Raw genomic sequence first — 16,223 nt, forward strand, 5'->3', positions numbered from 1 at the left:
CGGGTGGGGCCACCTGTCCCGGGGGGCCACATGGGCTGTAGGGGGTGCGCCTTGGCCTAGATGGGCCAAGGGCACCAGCCCCTATAGGCCCATGCGCCTAGGGTTTCCACCATGGAAGAGTCCATGTGGTGGAAGGCACCCCTAGGTGCCTTGGGGGGAGGGAAACCTCCCCTTGGCCGCCGCCCCCCCTAGTAGATCTCATCTACTAGGGCCGGCGCCCCCCCTTGGCACCCCTATATATAGTGGGGGGGAGAGGAGGGATTTCACACCAGCCCCTGGCGCCTCCATCCCCCCCGTTACGTCTCTCCCTCGTAGTCTCGGCGAAGCCCTGCTACTGTGACGCCCTGCATCCACCACCACACCGTCGTGCTGCTGGATCTTCATCAACCTCTCCTCCCCCCTTGCTGGATCAAGAAGGAGGAGACGTCTCCCGTCCCGTACGTGTGTTGAACACGGAGGTGCCGTCCGTTCGGCGCTGGTCATCGGTGATTTGGATCACGTCGAGTACGACTACATCATCACCGTTCTTTTGAACGCTTCCGTGCGCGATCTACAAAGGTATGTAGATGCATCTAATCACTCGTTGCTAGATGAACTCCTAGATGATCTTGGTGAAACGAGTAGGAAATTTTTTGTTTTCTGCAATGTTCCCCAACAGTAACATCACGCCAAGAAATCCTGGCACTTCAGATGCCCGAGATAGCAATGGCAAGCCACGACGCGAACATAAGCGTCACAACAATGGCGACAACACCGAAGACACGACAGTCAATGCCGGATTCATTGGCTCTAAGTCCGGTTAGCAGAAAAAGCCATTTAAAAGAAACAATCCGGGCCCGTTCAACCGGGACCGCACACTCGATCGCTCGTGTCAAATTCACGGCACCCACGATAAACCAGCCAACCACACCAACAGAGAATGCTGGATGTTCAAACAGGCCGGCAAGTTGAATGCCGAAAACAAGGAAAAGGGGCTGTATAGTGATGAGGACAAAGAACCCCGGCTGCCGAACACAGCAGGACAGAAGAAATTTCCTCCCCAAGTTAAAACGGTAAACATGATATACGCCACCCACATACCCAAGCAGGAACGGAAGCGCGCACTAAAGGACGTCTATGCAACGGAGCCATTCTCCCTAAAGTCCAACTTATGGTCATCTTGTCTGATCACTTCCGATCGCAAGGACCATCCTACCAGTATCCATCATGGCGGTTCAGCCACATTGGTACTCGACCCCATCATTGACGGATTTCATCTGACGCGAGTCCTTATGGACGGTGGCACTAGCCTAAACCTGCTTTATCAGGACACAATGCGCAAAATGGGCATCTATCCCTCATGGATCAAACCCACCAAAACCACCTTCAAAGGTGCAATATCAGGTGCGGAGGCCAGTTGTATAGGCTCCATCACTCTGGAAGTAGTCTTCAGATCACGAAACAATTACCGTACCGAAGAGTTAGTCTTCGACATCGTCCCTTTCCGCAGTAATTATCATGCACTACTAGGACGAACCGCGTTGGATCGCTTTAAGGCGATAACACACTACGTCTACCGTAAGCTCAAGATGCCCGGCCCGCGCGGCGTCATAACAGTTAATGGCAAAGCCGAACTTCACCTCGGCGCCGAAGAGCATATCACTGCTTCAACAGCAAAAGAAACAAGTGGCATTTTCCAATCGAACCTTGAGTCGATGGCCAAGCCCCCGGATGCCTGTAAAGGAGTCCGAACTACTTCGGGGCATGATAGCCCGGCTCGTCCGGAGCTCAATTAAACACTCCGGCAAAAGCTGGGAAAGGCCACATACTGCGGCTCAACCGCTCCGTGGCACGCAAATATTTCTCGCAGGTCCACTTTTTCACAGGACAGGACTGGTGACATGGAATCAGCTAGGACGTGCAAAGGAATCCTTAAATATTCCCCTCGAAGACTATCCAGATACACTTCGGATCCGCACCCAACTTCTTCCCGCTTGGTCTCAATGGGCCTTAATATGCCAGGGCTTTATGGTCCCCATAATACCGCAATAAAGTCCGACCACCTTCACGGTCGCTCGGCACCCCGAACTTATAGCATTATATGCATCAGCTCCAAATTATGTCTTGGGTTAATAGTTGGGTTTGCCTGGCTCCAATGTTTTGGTACCTTACGTTCCGCTATATCGGCTAAGGTAGCGCAGGGAGAACTACTGCAATTGTGTCCCGGTTCTTCCGGACGAGCACCTCAGTAGAGAAAGCCGAAAACTGATTGTCATGATACAGCGAGAGCTGGTCAGCTGTTCAAGAGGTTGTAAAATCTTTAAGGATTTCTTCCGCATAACGACATAACCAATGCAGCATGCGATGGATCAGTTTTTCTCCCAATCAGGTGCTTATAGAGCCCCTCGTGCGGTCTTCCGAACACCATGGGCTGCACCTACCTTACTTTTGACAAACTCCTATGGCTAAGTGAGAGTGATAAAGCCCTATAGTCTGATTGCCTGGTTCGTTGTGCTGAACACCTCCTTCAAGGACCCAAAAATGGGATAAAGAGTGCTCAGGTTTATCCTGAACACCCCCGTACTTCCTACATGGGGGAAGAAGCCGATGACTGGCCAACTCTCAGGATTAATATATTTGAAACGGCCGCACAGGATGAAATTTTTTCACATAACATGCAATAAATAATAGAAATGACCTTGTTTAGCATTACAAAGGACAACATGACTGTATTCATGTAAATACAATGTCCTTAGTGCACTTCTCCGCCACAAGGCGGGCTCCTTTCAGGAAACTATAATAATATAATTCAAGCTTGCGGTGCTCCTTCCCGTCCGGCGGTCCCTCGGTCATCAGCTTCTTCGCATCCAGCTTTCCCTAGTGCACTTTTGCGTGGGCGAAGGCCATTCGTGCATCTTCCTTACAGACTGACCGCTTGATGACTTCGAGTCGAGGGCATGCACTCACAAGCCTCTTCATGAGCCTGAAATAACTGTTTGGAATTGGCTCGGCAGGCCACAGCCGGACAATCAGATCCTTCATGGCTAGTTCGGCCGCCTTGTGCAGTTCGATCAGCTGCTTCAGCTGATCAGTGAATGGCACCGGATAATTCGATGCCAAATACTGTGACCAGAAGAGTTTTTCTGCAGTCTTCTTTTCCTTGGCTCGGTAGAATTGGGTGACATCAGATATGCTACATGGAAGCTCCGCAAACACCCCTGGAGAAATTAGAATTCAAATCATCAACTTGATTTTCTCCTTTCAAAAAATACCGCATTGTATAGAAAAAGCCTTACTAGCCGCAATCTGCCTTGCCTCCTGAATTTGCTTTAGAGCAACTTGGGCTTCCCCTGGGCTTTACTTTCAGACTAGCGAGCTTGGGCGAGTTCGGATTCTTTCTCTGATAATCTCTGCTCCAAAGTCTCGCTTTTCTTCACTGCATCCTGAAGCTCTCGTTCAGCTTCAATGACCCTGGCCTCGTGCTTTTCGCGAAGAGCCCGCTCCGCGGCTGCATTCTTCTCCGCTTCGGCCACATCCTTCTTAAGAGCCTGAATTTCGGCAATCTCCCCTAGAGCGCACAATAAAAATACCGTCATCAGTCACGCTTATTCATTTGCGCTGAACGGAACAAGGTTTTGGCATATCTTGGTTGTCCTCCAACTGCTTCTTCACTCGGCCAAGTTCCCCTTCGGCCCGCTCCAGACTCTGCCTCAGTCCGGACACCTCCGCAGTATGAGAGGCGGCGGTCGCTACAGACGGCTACTTACACAAGAGGAAATACATATGTCATCAAACGAGTCTCCTGTGAACATAAATTTGATCCTCTGTCCGGTTCTCTCTTTTACCAAACAGTTTATCCGGAGCTATTATCCATACTATGACACTCTTCACAACCTCACAAAACATACGTCAAAGCCTTTTATAAGGCTGATGCAGGATCCATTCAGTCCACTCTCAGCAGACTCGATCTTCTCTATCACCGTGCCCATAAGGGCATGGTGTTCATCGATGATGGAAGCACTTTTTAGCTTCGTCGATAAGCTGTCTGGCACCTCCGGTTGGACAGAGGTTGCCAGCGGAGCAGGCACACCCCTCCAGCCAAGGGAGGCCGCCTGCCTCATCTTGGAGCCGTAGAGGTCTCCGACACTGTGTCCGGCTGGGGGCCAAATTTGAGATCGCCCCCGCCGTCGACGCTCATGGGAACCTTTGCTCCCATATATCCGGCCCCTGAAGTTTGGCCTCTTGGCGCTACGATCTTCCCGCCTCCTTGGTCTGGGTCCTTCTAGGATGACACCTCAGTGTCATTCCCATGTTTGGGGGAAGGGGCCTTCGGGGGTGTTTCGCTCTCTATACCATCCGAGCTTAGTGAATCCTCCCATGAGGATTGTTCGGTGCGGGACCTCGCCGGACTGCAAAAAGTATGGCTCAGATTAAAATATTATGCCGTGATGAGCCTGGACGCATAAGCGCTTTGTATACTCACGAGTCACCAGGGGCTGGACCCTGGGATCCCACTCCAGGCTGCTATCGAGAGCAGTGGAAGACTCATGTAGAAGTGGGTTTTCCCCCCTTTTAGGTGATTCGGCCTCCAACGATCTGGAGGCCGTTCTTTTCTTTCTTCCCCCTATGGGGGATTCATCTTCCTCCTCCTCCTCGTCCTCTTCGGAGGAAGAATGTGCATTGGAGTCTTTGGTTTTTGAGTCCGAAGCGCCGCGGCAACAAAGGCCGCCCCTGGTCTCCTTGGCCTCCTTCTCGGCCTTCTTCTTCAGCGCCTTGTAAGGCGCCGGGACCAGCATCTTTGTAAGAAGTGGGCCGGCCAATTCTTCTGGCAGTGGGGCTGGATAGTGGATCCGCCCCGCCTTCTTCGTACATCCCTAGGAGAATTGTGGAAAACACGTTAAAGCATTTTCCTTGGGATATGCCAATGAAACATATGAATTGCCGAACATAGCAGTGACTTACCGGACTTGCAGGGCGGGACAGTTGGTACCCACGGTCCTCGGCGGAGTCCGGCCACGATTTGCCGGACTTAAAAAGCACCTTCCAGATGTCCTTGTGCAAGGAACCATAGAGCTCCCATAGGGTCTGGTGCTTGGCCGGGTCGAATTCCCACAAATTGGAAGCTCGATGCTGGCAAGGAAGAATCAAGCGAACTAACATCACCTGGACTACATTGACAAGTTTGATGCTCTTGTCTTCCATATCCTTGATGTGTGTCTGGAGTCCCGACAGTCGTGGGACGAAGACCAGTTCAGGCCTTTCTTGGGCCAGGACGTAAGCCGCAGGGGGGCTCCGGATCGGAATTCGGGAGCATCGGCCCACTTCTTGCGCGCGGCTCAGTGATGTAAAACCACTGCTGCTGCCACTCCTTGACGGAATCATTGAAAGTACCTGATGGCCATGTGACTTTGGGCATCTTACTCACCATGGCGCCTCCGCACTCGGCGTGCTCTCCGCTCACTACCTTGGGCTTCACATTAAAAATCTTCAGCCATAAGCCGAAGTGTGGCGAGATGCGTGAAAGGCCTCGCACACGATGATGAATGTCGAGATGTTAAGGAATGAATTAGGGGATAGATAATGGGAATTAATCCCATAATAATACATGATTCCGCGAACAAACAGGTGGAGGGGAAACCCTAGCCCGCGGACAAAATGTGGGAGGAATACAACCCTCTCGTGGGGTTCCGGAGTAGGGACGATTTGTCCCACCGTCAGGAGGCGGTGGCCGATTTTCTTAGCCAGATACCTAGCCTCCCGAAGCTTTTTGATATCCTTCTCCCGGACGCTAGAGCCATCCACTTGCCTCCTACTCCAGATACGGACATTTTCGGAAGATCTCTTCGAATGGAGAAGCCGAACGCTTGAGCGCTAGGGCTCGAGCGTGCGGGAATGTATGAGCAGAGGGAGAAGAAGGTGTGGGTGAAAAGGAGGAATCATTGTATCTTTATGAAGGCTGTCAAAATTGTGTGCCTCCCCACTTGCCTTATAAACTCGCTTATTCCCCAAGCGCTGCATCGATGGCGCGGTTGGGTTACCCACACCCGTATTGATGAGAATCCTGTGATAAGGGGACACGATCACGGCTTCGACAAGACGTGCCAATAAAACCACCTTGCAATACATGCAGTAGCAGGCTGGGAAAAAACTGTTCGAATAATGACCGGGCCATGGCATGATGTCATGCCATGAAAAATTGTCAGCAGATTAGATTTGTGAGAAATTATGCTCTCTAGGGTTGTATGTGGAATTTGTTTTGCAGAGCCGGACACGATTCATGTGCTCCGGATCTACCTTGGAGTATTCGGAGATGGAACCCGCCTTTCAATGCCGAAGACAATTTGCGCGCCGGACTCATTGTCATTGAAGCCTGGTTCAGGGGCTACTGAGGGAGTCCTGGATTAATGGGTCCTCGGACAGCCGGACTATATACTTTGGCCGGACTGTTAGACTATGAAGATACAAGATTGAAGACTTCGTGCCATGTCCGGATGGGACTCTCCTTTGCGTGGAAAGCAAGCTTGGTGATTTGGATGTGTAGATCTCCTTCTCTGTAGCCGACTCTGTGTAACCCTAGCCCCCTCAGGTGTCTATATAAATCAGAGGGTTTAGTCCATAGGAGAAGAACAATCATAATCATATGCTAGCCTCTAGGGTTTAGCCTCTACGATCTCGTGGTAGATAAACTCTTGTAATACTCATATCATCAAGATCAATCAAGCAGGAAGTAGGGTATTACCTCCATCGAGAGGGCCCGAACCTGGGTAAACATCGTGTCCCCAGCCTCCTCTTACCGTTAGCCTTAGACGCACACTTCGGGACCCCCCTACCCGAGATCCTCCGGTTTTGACACCGACACCAGGCGGGCGAAGGCTTGTGCAGTGTCCTCATTACCCCTTTGGTGCAAAGGGGGCAAGCGCAGGCACAGAGTACCGAGGCATCAAGCAAAGGTTTCCATATCAGTGCAACAAGACCAAGACCAGCAGAGCGGTAGGACGGAGGTCACCGTGGAGCCCAGGACGGTGTCATCACCAGTGCCTTTGGTAGTTGAAGACCACCTTTAGTCAGGATAGCTTGTACTAGCTGTCCCTTTTCAAAATGGCCGTTGTTGGCTCCCTTCCCGCTCAATATTTGGGAAGAGGACCAGGGCCTCTATAAATAGGGCTAGACACCGCAATAGAAGGCATCTCATCTGGAAGCATCTGATCTAGAGGCATCTTAGGACGATTCCTCCCCAAGCAGAGCACCACACCATCACAAGAACACCCCTCCTCGCAAGGCTAATCTTCCTCTGTACTGTTAATCATTAGCCCAAGAGGCAATCCACAACCACACACTAGAGTAGGGTCTTACATCACAACGGTGGCCCAGACTAGTATAAACCTTGCGTCTCTCCTATTGTTCATCGTGCTAGCTTAGAATTGTGGCGAGGTTTTGGGGCGTAGATCGGTAGGGAGAAGATCTTCGTGCGCACCCCAGAGTTCGAACCTTAAGAGTTTTGCCAGAACCCAAAATCCGACATTTGGCGCGCCAGGTAGGGGTGCACCAAAATCTTTTCTCCACAGATCCGTGTTCCATCGTTTTGTCGCGTCCATGGCAGACGCTCGCCGAGCCCACGCCGAGCGCCGGGTTGCTCTCGCCACCTGCGTCGCCCAGACAGCTCCCGTCGGTGGGCCTCCTCGTTGTTCCCCGTTTCCTGCCGCCACTGGCCCAATGGGGAACGAGCAGCAAGCATCTTCGATGCACCCCTCGGTGCGGCGGGAAGGCCGCACCGCCACTCCATCGCTGACCCCAGCTGGTCCGTCGTCTCATGCTCGTCGCGCCCCCACGGACGCGCAGGCCGCGTTGCTCCTGGCATGTGAGCTCCTGCACTACCGCCCCGTCGACTAGCTCTATGAGGAGTGGCTCGCTCGCATCACCGAGCTCGTCAGTGCCGCGGGGGGCTCTCCTATGCCATCCCTCTCGCTGCCTCGCCCTCCTTCATGTATGGGCGACGCGGCTCAGGGAGCACCTCTGCCACCTCCTCGCCATGAAGGCGCCCTGGCTCCAAGGCGCACAGCTCCTGGGCGAGACCCGCCGTGCCCAGCGCCTGCTCGCCAAGAAAGAAGCTGCTAAGAAATCCCTCGACCTCAAGATGGCGCTCGCGTTCTCCCGGTGCCAGCACGTCAAGATCACATTCCCACACCAGCGCGCCAAGACCCCGCGCTGCCCCCGGCGGCAGCACGCGCAGACCACCAGGACCAAGCCCCGTATCAGCAGAAGGCTGAGGTGACCAATGCAGGTTGCCTCGCCTTCACCACCAAGCTGCGTAGCATCGCCTGGCCCAGCAAGTTCAAGCCGGACCTGCCTCCTTGCTATGATGGTACTGCCAACCGCGCGGAGTTCCTGCAGCTCTATGAGTTGGGTATCGAGGCGGCTAACGGAGACGAGAAGGTCATGGTGAATTGGTTTCCAATCGTGCTCAAGGATGGTGCCCGCACCTTCCTGGGACAAGATGCGTAGCTGCTTCATCGCCAACTTCTAGGGAAGTTTCAACCGCCCCCCGGCCGTGGGTGACCTGCGCCACATCAAACAACAGCCAAGGGAGACTCTGCAAAAATAAATCCAGTGCTTCAACAGCGCCCGCCTCAAAATCCCCAGGGTGACGGACGAGGCCATCATCCCAGCATTTTCTGATGGCGTCCGCGACGTCAAGATGAAGGAGGAGCTCGCCATCCACGAGGATCTGTGCACATCTCTGGAGCTGTTCAACCTGGCGACCAAGTGCGCAATGGCCGAGGAAGGACGCCTCTCCCTCCTCGAGCTTCCAGCTGCTGACCCAGAAGAGAAGAAAGCCAAGGCCAAGGACGTGAAGCACAAAGGAGCAGCTGTGCTCGCAGCAGAGCCAGACACGAAGCGCGGCAGGGACCAACCGGAGTCATCCAAGGGCAACCGATTCTGCGCCTACCACAACCTCTACACCCACAACACCAACGAATGCTAGGAGCTCAGGGCCGTTCGAGAAGGACGCGTCGGTCGACGCCCCGAGCACAACGACCGGGGCTACGGCCGAGGCGGAGGAAGAGGAGGAGGATGATGGGATGACCGAGGCCCTCGCCAGGAGTGCTGTGACCGACCTGGCGAGGATCGCTGGCAGGAGTAGCCTCGCGAGGGAGCCTGGAGGGACCAGCCTTGCGAGGACTGCCCGCAGGGCAATGCAGGTCTTCCTCCTCTGCCACCATTGCCAAGAAGGACTGATGACCACCATCAGGACGAGGGGGCTGGGGGCTTCCAGGAGCCGCGTGCTATCACTTGCATCTTGGGCGGAGCTCAGGCCCCAGCCTCTCAGCGCATCTTCAAGCAGTTTGCTCGCGAGGTGAGTGCAGTCCTCCCCAAGCTTGAGGCAACACGCCCGCTCAGATGGTCCACGTGCGCCATCACTTTCAGCTCAGCAGATCAGCTCAAGTGGGCGGCTACAGCTGGCGTCCTCCCAATGCTTTGCTCTCCACTCATCAGCAACGTGCAAGTTACCAGGACCCTCATCGATGGCAGCGCAGGGCTCAACGTCCTGTCCGTCGAGATGTTCAACAGCCTTCAAGTGCCATCTGATCAACTTCAGCCTACCAAGCCTTTCTCAGGAGTCACAGACGGCTCCACTACCCCGATAGGGCAGGTCCGCCACCCTGTCACCTTGGACAACGCAACAATTACGGTACCGAGCTCATCGACTTCGACGTCGCCCACATTCGCCTGCCATACAATACCATCCTCGGGTATCCGGCCCTGGCCAAGTTCATGTCGGTGACCTACCAGGCTACAATGTCCTCAAGATGCCAGGAAGTGGTGGGATCATCACAGTACCCTACGAAGAGAAAGATGCGGTGTGCTCCCTCGAGCGCGCCTTCCAAGCTGCATGAATCAAAGACCCAAACAGCAAGGGCGAGAACCCTCCTGAGGTAGTCCCAAGAAGAAGAAGACATTGCGCAAATCAAGGCCTCAAGAGGTTGGCTTATCCATAGGTGCCGCGTCAGGATCCACGCCCGCGCAAGGGGCACTTCTCTCCATCGCATAGGAAGGCGCGCCAGGCGCCCTCCTCGGGCAGGGCTCGGGGGCTCTCTTCTAGAGGGCCTCAGACTTTGCCAAGATCACGAGGGAGGCACTCGAGCCCCACTTGGAGGCGTGCTTTGGAGCACGTTTCCCTCAGGAAGGCATCTGGCAAGGAGGGCCCAAACCTCAGGAGTTCATCACCAAGGCTACTCAGGAGCTTCAGGAATCAAGAGTCATACGCGGCGATCACTGTCTGCCCGGCGTAGCTCCCCATCCAGGGGAGGATGGCGGGTTGCACGTCTGCATCAACTTCCCAGGGCTCAACCGAGCTGCGTCTTAGGAGCACCTCTGGCCTTCGCGCGTGGGACGTTGCGAGGGTCCGCCGCATAGCTATGTTCGCATGCCTTTCGGTCCGCCGAACACGGCTGCTACTCACCAGCGCCATCTACGGAGCATTCTGGCGGCTCAGGAGGCCAGGCATCACGCGGTCCTGGCGGAGATGGAGATGGTCCTCGAAGAACCGCCTGGGCCCCCAGAGCCTCAGGAGGCTTAGGGCTCCGGTTGGTAGTGAGGGTCGGCCTCCTCACCGCGCATCTTCAGCTACTTCAACACCCCCTCTACAACTGTACCAGGTGACATCTTTCGAGTTCATTTTAGCTGGGAGCGCCCTCAGTGTCGGAGTAATGGGCCACGGGTAGCCTCACCCGAGTCCCTGGACATGACAAAACTTTGGGTCAGCTTCGCCCCGCAGTGACCCAAGCTAAAGCTCCGCCCTCCGGGGGCTGGCTGGCTCAACGGCCGGCCATCGGAGGATAGCCAACCACTAGCAGACGGCACCAAGAGCGGCCGGCTCCAGTCAGCCGGGTTCCAGAGAGGGCGGCGTCGTGCAGGCGGCCACCTGGTGCCCTTAGAGTCTGTGCCCCCATCAAGGGGACGAGATAGAGCGTGGCTACAGTGAAGCCCCTCACCCCTGAATCTCGGGCTGGGCGTTTCCACAGTGCCCCGTACAGGCGGAGATCTCCGCGCGATGTGGCACTATTGCCACTCCCTCCTGACGTCACTCCAGACAGGCGGAGCCTGTTCTACATGACGACCTGTGAGTACGACCCGCAGGCTGCGGGCCCTATTGGGCAGTGACGCCACAGAAGACGGCGGATGCCAAACGAGTCGGACCTGGGGAAGGCTGGCCTCCAGAAGGCAGCCGTCCTTTCCCCCGAAGCAAGTGCACCATTACCCTGATGAGACCAGGTGTTGCTACAACGATCTCCTGCCATGCAGCGGGAATGTAGCCACACTGAGCTGACCAAGCCCGCGTCATTAGCAGCACGACTATAGTGAGCAGCCACCGACCAGACCCGCCAGCGGCGGGAGCGGCCTGTCGGCTCCGTACCAGACCAGGCGGCGGGCCCGAGTAGTAGGCGGAGAAGCCGGAGGCCAGAGGCATTGACAACCGGGCCCAACACCTGGCCGGATTACTATTGTACCCCTGGGGGGTAGGACTATATAAACCCCCCAGGGCACCCATGCAAAGGCTTCCCACTTCCTTAGAACTAGCCATTCCCCTAGGGCAGGAGAGAGCTAGCCTTGCCTTCTCCTACCTCTAGCATACAGCTCAAGGAGCACCTTTGTATCACTTGTGCCCTAGTGATTATGCGGAGACCCCGCAGAGCAGGACTAGGGGTGTTATCTCCTAGGAGAGCCCCGAACCTGGGTAAAGTACGCCGGCGTTCGTGTCTACGCCTCATCCTGCTTCCAGGCACCGGCAACGTTCTACTCGCTCCGACCATGACAAGCCATCCATTGGCATATGTCGCACCCAACCACCAGCTCTGGACGGGAACCCTGTTCCTTCCTGGCGAGTGGAGCCAACCCATCACGCCTGACAGTGTCAACCTCGACACGTTGCATGGCACGAAGATCGCCTGCGCGGCGAGCCGCCTCGCCGACCTTATTGGCGAGATCCACCTCTCCGACGAGCCGGCCTCCGACGCGGGCACTGGCTGCCCCGAGAGCCGCCTGGTCAGCCTCCTTGACTAGCTACACATCACCAGCGAGCCTGCTGTGGACCTGGAGTCTGTTGGCTCCACCGACCCAATGATCGTCGACTCCGACATGGCGTCGTTTGACGCGTTCCCCACCAACGTGGTGGTCTACGACGAGCCGCCTCCTCGCGAGGACAGCAGTGGGAGCACCGTCACGGAGGTGCTTGTCATCAACAGCGGTGAGCACTCAGACGAACGCGCTTGAGACCCACTCGACGCGGCTCTGCGAGACCTATCGGTGCCCATCCCAGAGGGCGCATATGCCAAGATGCTGGAGGCACGGTGCGTCGAGCTTCTCGAGAGCGCTGGCCGACTGGCCAGCATGCGACGCCTCTCGGACGCCTACCGGCGTGAGATGGATCGAGCCGTTGGTGGCACACCGGCTCCTGAGGGGCCTAGCCGCAGCGGCACGATCCGGTAGCGAGGCGCGACCATCGCCAGCATGTTCACGGCAGAACGCCCTGTTTACGCCACGTCTGCAGAGAACATCCGGGCTGCCCAGGCGGTGACGGATGAGCTGGAAAAATACGACGGCGATGAGCGCCGCCACATGACGGAGTGAGTCCAGCAGCTCCTAGACGCGGCCGCCGCATAGCACGAAGCCGGCTGCCACACTGAAGTGCCCGCCTAGCGGAACGACGAACCGCCCCCTCGCCAGGACCATGGGGAGACTTCTCGGACGTCTGGTGGCGCCCGCGGAAGAAGAAGCAACAAGCTAGCTGCCAGCCACAGCCGGACATGCCTCTCCATCGAGAGAGACGAAGACGGCCGCCCTCGAGCGGTGGAGCGGCGAGGCGACCCGCCCCCTCCTCAGCCTCGTGGGGCCAGGCACCCTACTCCGCCGCCTGTCACACACCCGACACTCGGCGACTGCCTTGGCCGCCGAGAGGGAGTCGGAGAGAACGACGCCCGCCATCGGATCGATCATCTCAACCGATCCCTGGCACTAGAAGAAGAAGATGCATTGGGCCCGCCCTGCTTTGGCCCACGAATCCGGGATGATCCCTTTCCCAAAGGGTTCACGCTCCCGAGAGATACGCCCAAGTACACCGGCTCCGTGAAGCCGGAAGACTGGCTGGTCGACTACTCCACGGCCGTCAGCATAGCGAACGACAACAAGCACGTCGCCATGAAGTACTCATGCTTCAGGGCTCAACCCGGATGTGGCTTAACAGCTTGAAGCCCCGCAGCATCAACAGCTGGGTCGATTTCACCAAAGCCTTCATCTGCAACTTCACCAGCACGTACAAGCGGCCTCCCAAGCCCCAACAGCTCTCCTTGTGCGTCCAAGGTCCCAACGAATCGACTCGCGACTATCTCACGCGCTGGGCCGAGCTGCGCAACTCATGCGAGGGTGTGCACGAGCTGCAGGCCATTGAGTACTTCACCGCGGGTGCCGAGAAGGCACCCTCCTCAAGCACCGACTTCTCTGCGATAAGCCTGCGACTCTTGACGAGCTGTTGATCATCGCCGACCAGCACTCCACGGCCGACTCCTCCATGAAGGCGGAAATCCTAGTTGATGCGTCCGGCAAGGTGGCACCTCAGGCTCCTCAGACTCTGGCTGGTGACACCAGTCGGCGGCAGCATCCAAGCGACAACAAATGGAAGGCCACCCAGCTGGCTTCCACCAGCCGGCAGGTGGCGGCAGTCGAGGACCAACAACCGGAAGCGCAGCCAGCGCCCAAGCGTCAGAAGGGCGGCAAAGCCAAATTGGTTGCCCGCCTTCTCGTACGAGCAGACTCTTGATGCCCCCTGCAAGTTCCATAGTGGTGCGAAGCCGTCCAACCACACCACTTGGAAGTGTCATTGGCTCACCAGGATCGCCAAGGGAAATGGCCTCCTGCCTCCAACGCCTGCCGACCCGCCGCCTCCTCTGCCCCAGTAGCCGGTAGGCCGACCAGTCGGTGCCATACAAGACAAGTATCCTGTGGAGCACGGAGCCTATGTTGTGTTCACTAGCGTGGCCGATGACTTACACAGTAGACGGCAGCAACAACAAGAGGTACAGGCAGTGGCCTGGAACACTCCAGAATTCATGCACTGGTCCGAGAAGCCCATCAACTGGAGCAGGGCCGACCACCCAGAAGAGATGCCTTCCCCGGTTCCTATGCCTTGGTCCTGGATGCTACCTTTGCAATAGAGAGGAGGGCAGCTCGCTTCTCCAGAGTCTTGATAGATGGCGGTAGCAACATCAATATCCTGTACCGTGACATAATGGAGAAGTTTGGAATCAAGTAGAAGCAGCTCCTCCCCAGTCGGACTGTATTCCATGGCATAGTCCCAGGCCTTTCCTGCTCAGCAATCGGCAAAACTCAAATTGATGTCCTCTTCGGAGACAAGAATCACTTCCACCATGAGCCAGTTTGGTTTGAAGTGGTGGACCTCGAGAGCCCCTACCATGCGTTGCTTGGCCGACCTGCCCTGGCCAAGTTCATGGTAGTCCCCCATTATGCTTACCTCAAGATGAAGATGCCGAGTACCAAGGGGATCCTGACTATAGTCGGAGACTAGAAGAAGTCGACCGCCTGCACCACGGATAACAGTCGGCTGGCCGAGTACCTCGTGATTGCAGCTGAGAAGCGGCTCCTTGACCGTGTGGTGGCGATGGCATGCAAGAAGCCGGAAATGTCACCCATCCCCAACGAGTCGGAGCTTGAGGGCTCGTTCAAGCCGGCAAAGGAAACAAAGAAGATACCCTTGGACCCGGAGCACACGGAGAGGCACACTATCATAGGTGCAAACCTTGAAAGCAAATAGGAAAGCGAGCTCATCGATTTCCTCCGTGAGAATCGGGACATCTTCGCATGGTCTCCCAAAGACATGCTGGGTGTTCCGACGGATTTTGCCGAGCACAAGTTACATGTCCGACCTGACGCCAAGCCGGTCAGGCAGCCCTTGCGCCGCCTGTCGGAAGAAAAGAGAAGAATTGTTGGAGAAGAGATAACCCGACTTCTGGCAGCCGGATTCATCAAGGAAGTGTTCTTTCCAGAATGGCTGGCCAACCCAGTCCTGGTGTTGAAGAAGAATAAGCAGTGGCGCATGTGTATTGACTATACCAGCCTCAACAAAGCCTGCCCCAAAGATCCCTTTGCCCTACAAAGAATTGACCAAGTGATAGACCCCACAGCCAGATGTGAGCAGTTGAGTTTCTTGGATGCATACTCAGGCTACCATAAGATAAAGCTGAACCCGTACGATAGGCTGAAGACCGCCTTCATCACACCATTTGGAGCATTTTGCTACCTGACCATGAAATTCGGCTTGTGAAACGCCGGCACCATGTTTCAGCGTTGCATGCAGAAGTGTCTCCTCAAGCAACTCGACAAAAATGCCCATGTCTATGTGGATGATGTGGTGGTGAAGACGGAGAAGCGTGGCATGCTGCTAGAAGACCTCAAGGAAACCTTTGAGAACCTGCACCGATTCCCGATCAAGCTCAACCCGGAGAAATGTGTCTTTGGAGTACCAGCCAGCCAGCTTCTCGTCTTCCTGGTCTCAGAGCACGACATAGTGTGCAACCCTGTGAAGATCAAGGCCATTGAGAAGATGAAGGTGCCCACCCGACTGCTGGACATGCAAAAATTCACCGGCTGCCTGGCATCTAGATATTTCATCAGTCGGCTGGGCGAGAAGGCTCTTCCCCTGTACCAGCTCATGAAGAAGACCACTTTCTTCGAGTGGAACGACAAGGTGGACGAAGCATTTCTCCAACTCAAAAAGATGTTGGCAACCCCGCCTATCTTGGCGGCTCCGACTGAGAAGGAGCCCATGCTCCTCTACATTGCAGCCACCATGTCGGGGAAGCTGATCCACGAACACCTATGGGACCGGCGGACCGAGCCCCTTTCGGTTTGGCGGGGGGCGAAGGTCGCACGAAGAGCAGATCGAGGCGAAGCACACGAGCATTTTACCCAGCTTCGGAGCTCTCCGGAGAGATAATACTCCTACTGTTGCTTGTCTGATTGTATTATGTTCTTGCTCTAGAGAGCTAAGCGTTTTTCTGGCTTCCAAATGATCCGAACCCCTTCTACGTTGCGCATGGGTCTCCTTTTATATGCTCAAGGGGTCACGGACAGGTGGCAATGCAGAGAAGGGTAAAAATGTAAAAAGAGAGGTGGTTGGTACAGCTACCTGTACAGTGTACTCTACCTAACCCTGACGGCAGGGGACAAGG

The sequence above is a fragment of the Triticum dicoccoides genome, chromosome 2B, assembly GCF_002162155.2.
Source record: "Triticum dicoccoides isolate Atlit2015 ecotype Zavitan chromosome 2B, WEW_v2.0, whole genome shotgun sequence".
Taxonomy (NCBI): Eukaryota; Viridiplantae; Streptophyta; class Magnoliopsida; order Poales; family Poaceae; genus Triticum; species Triticum dicoccoides.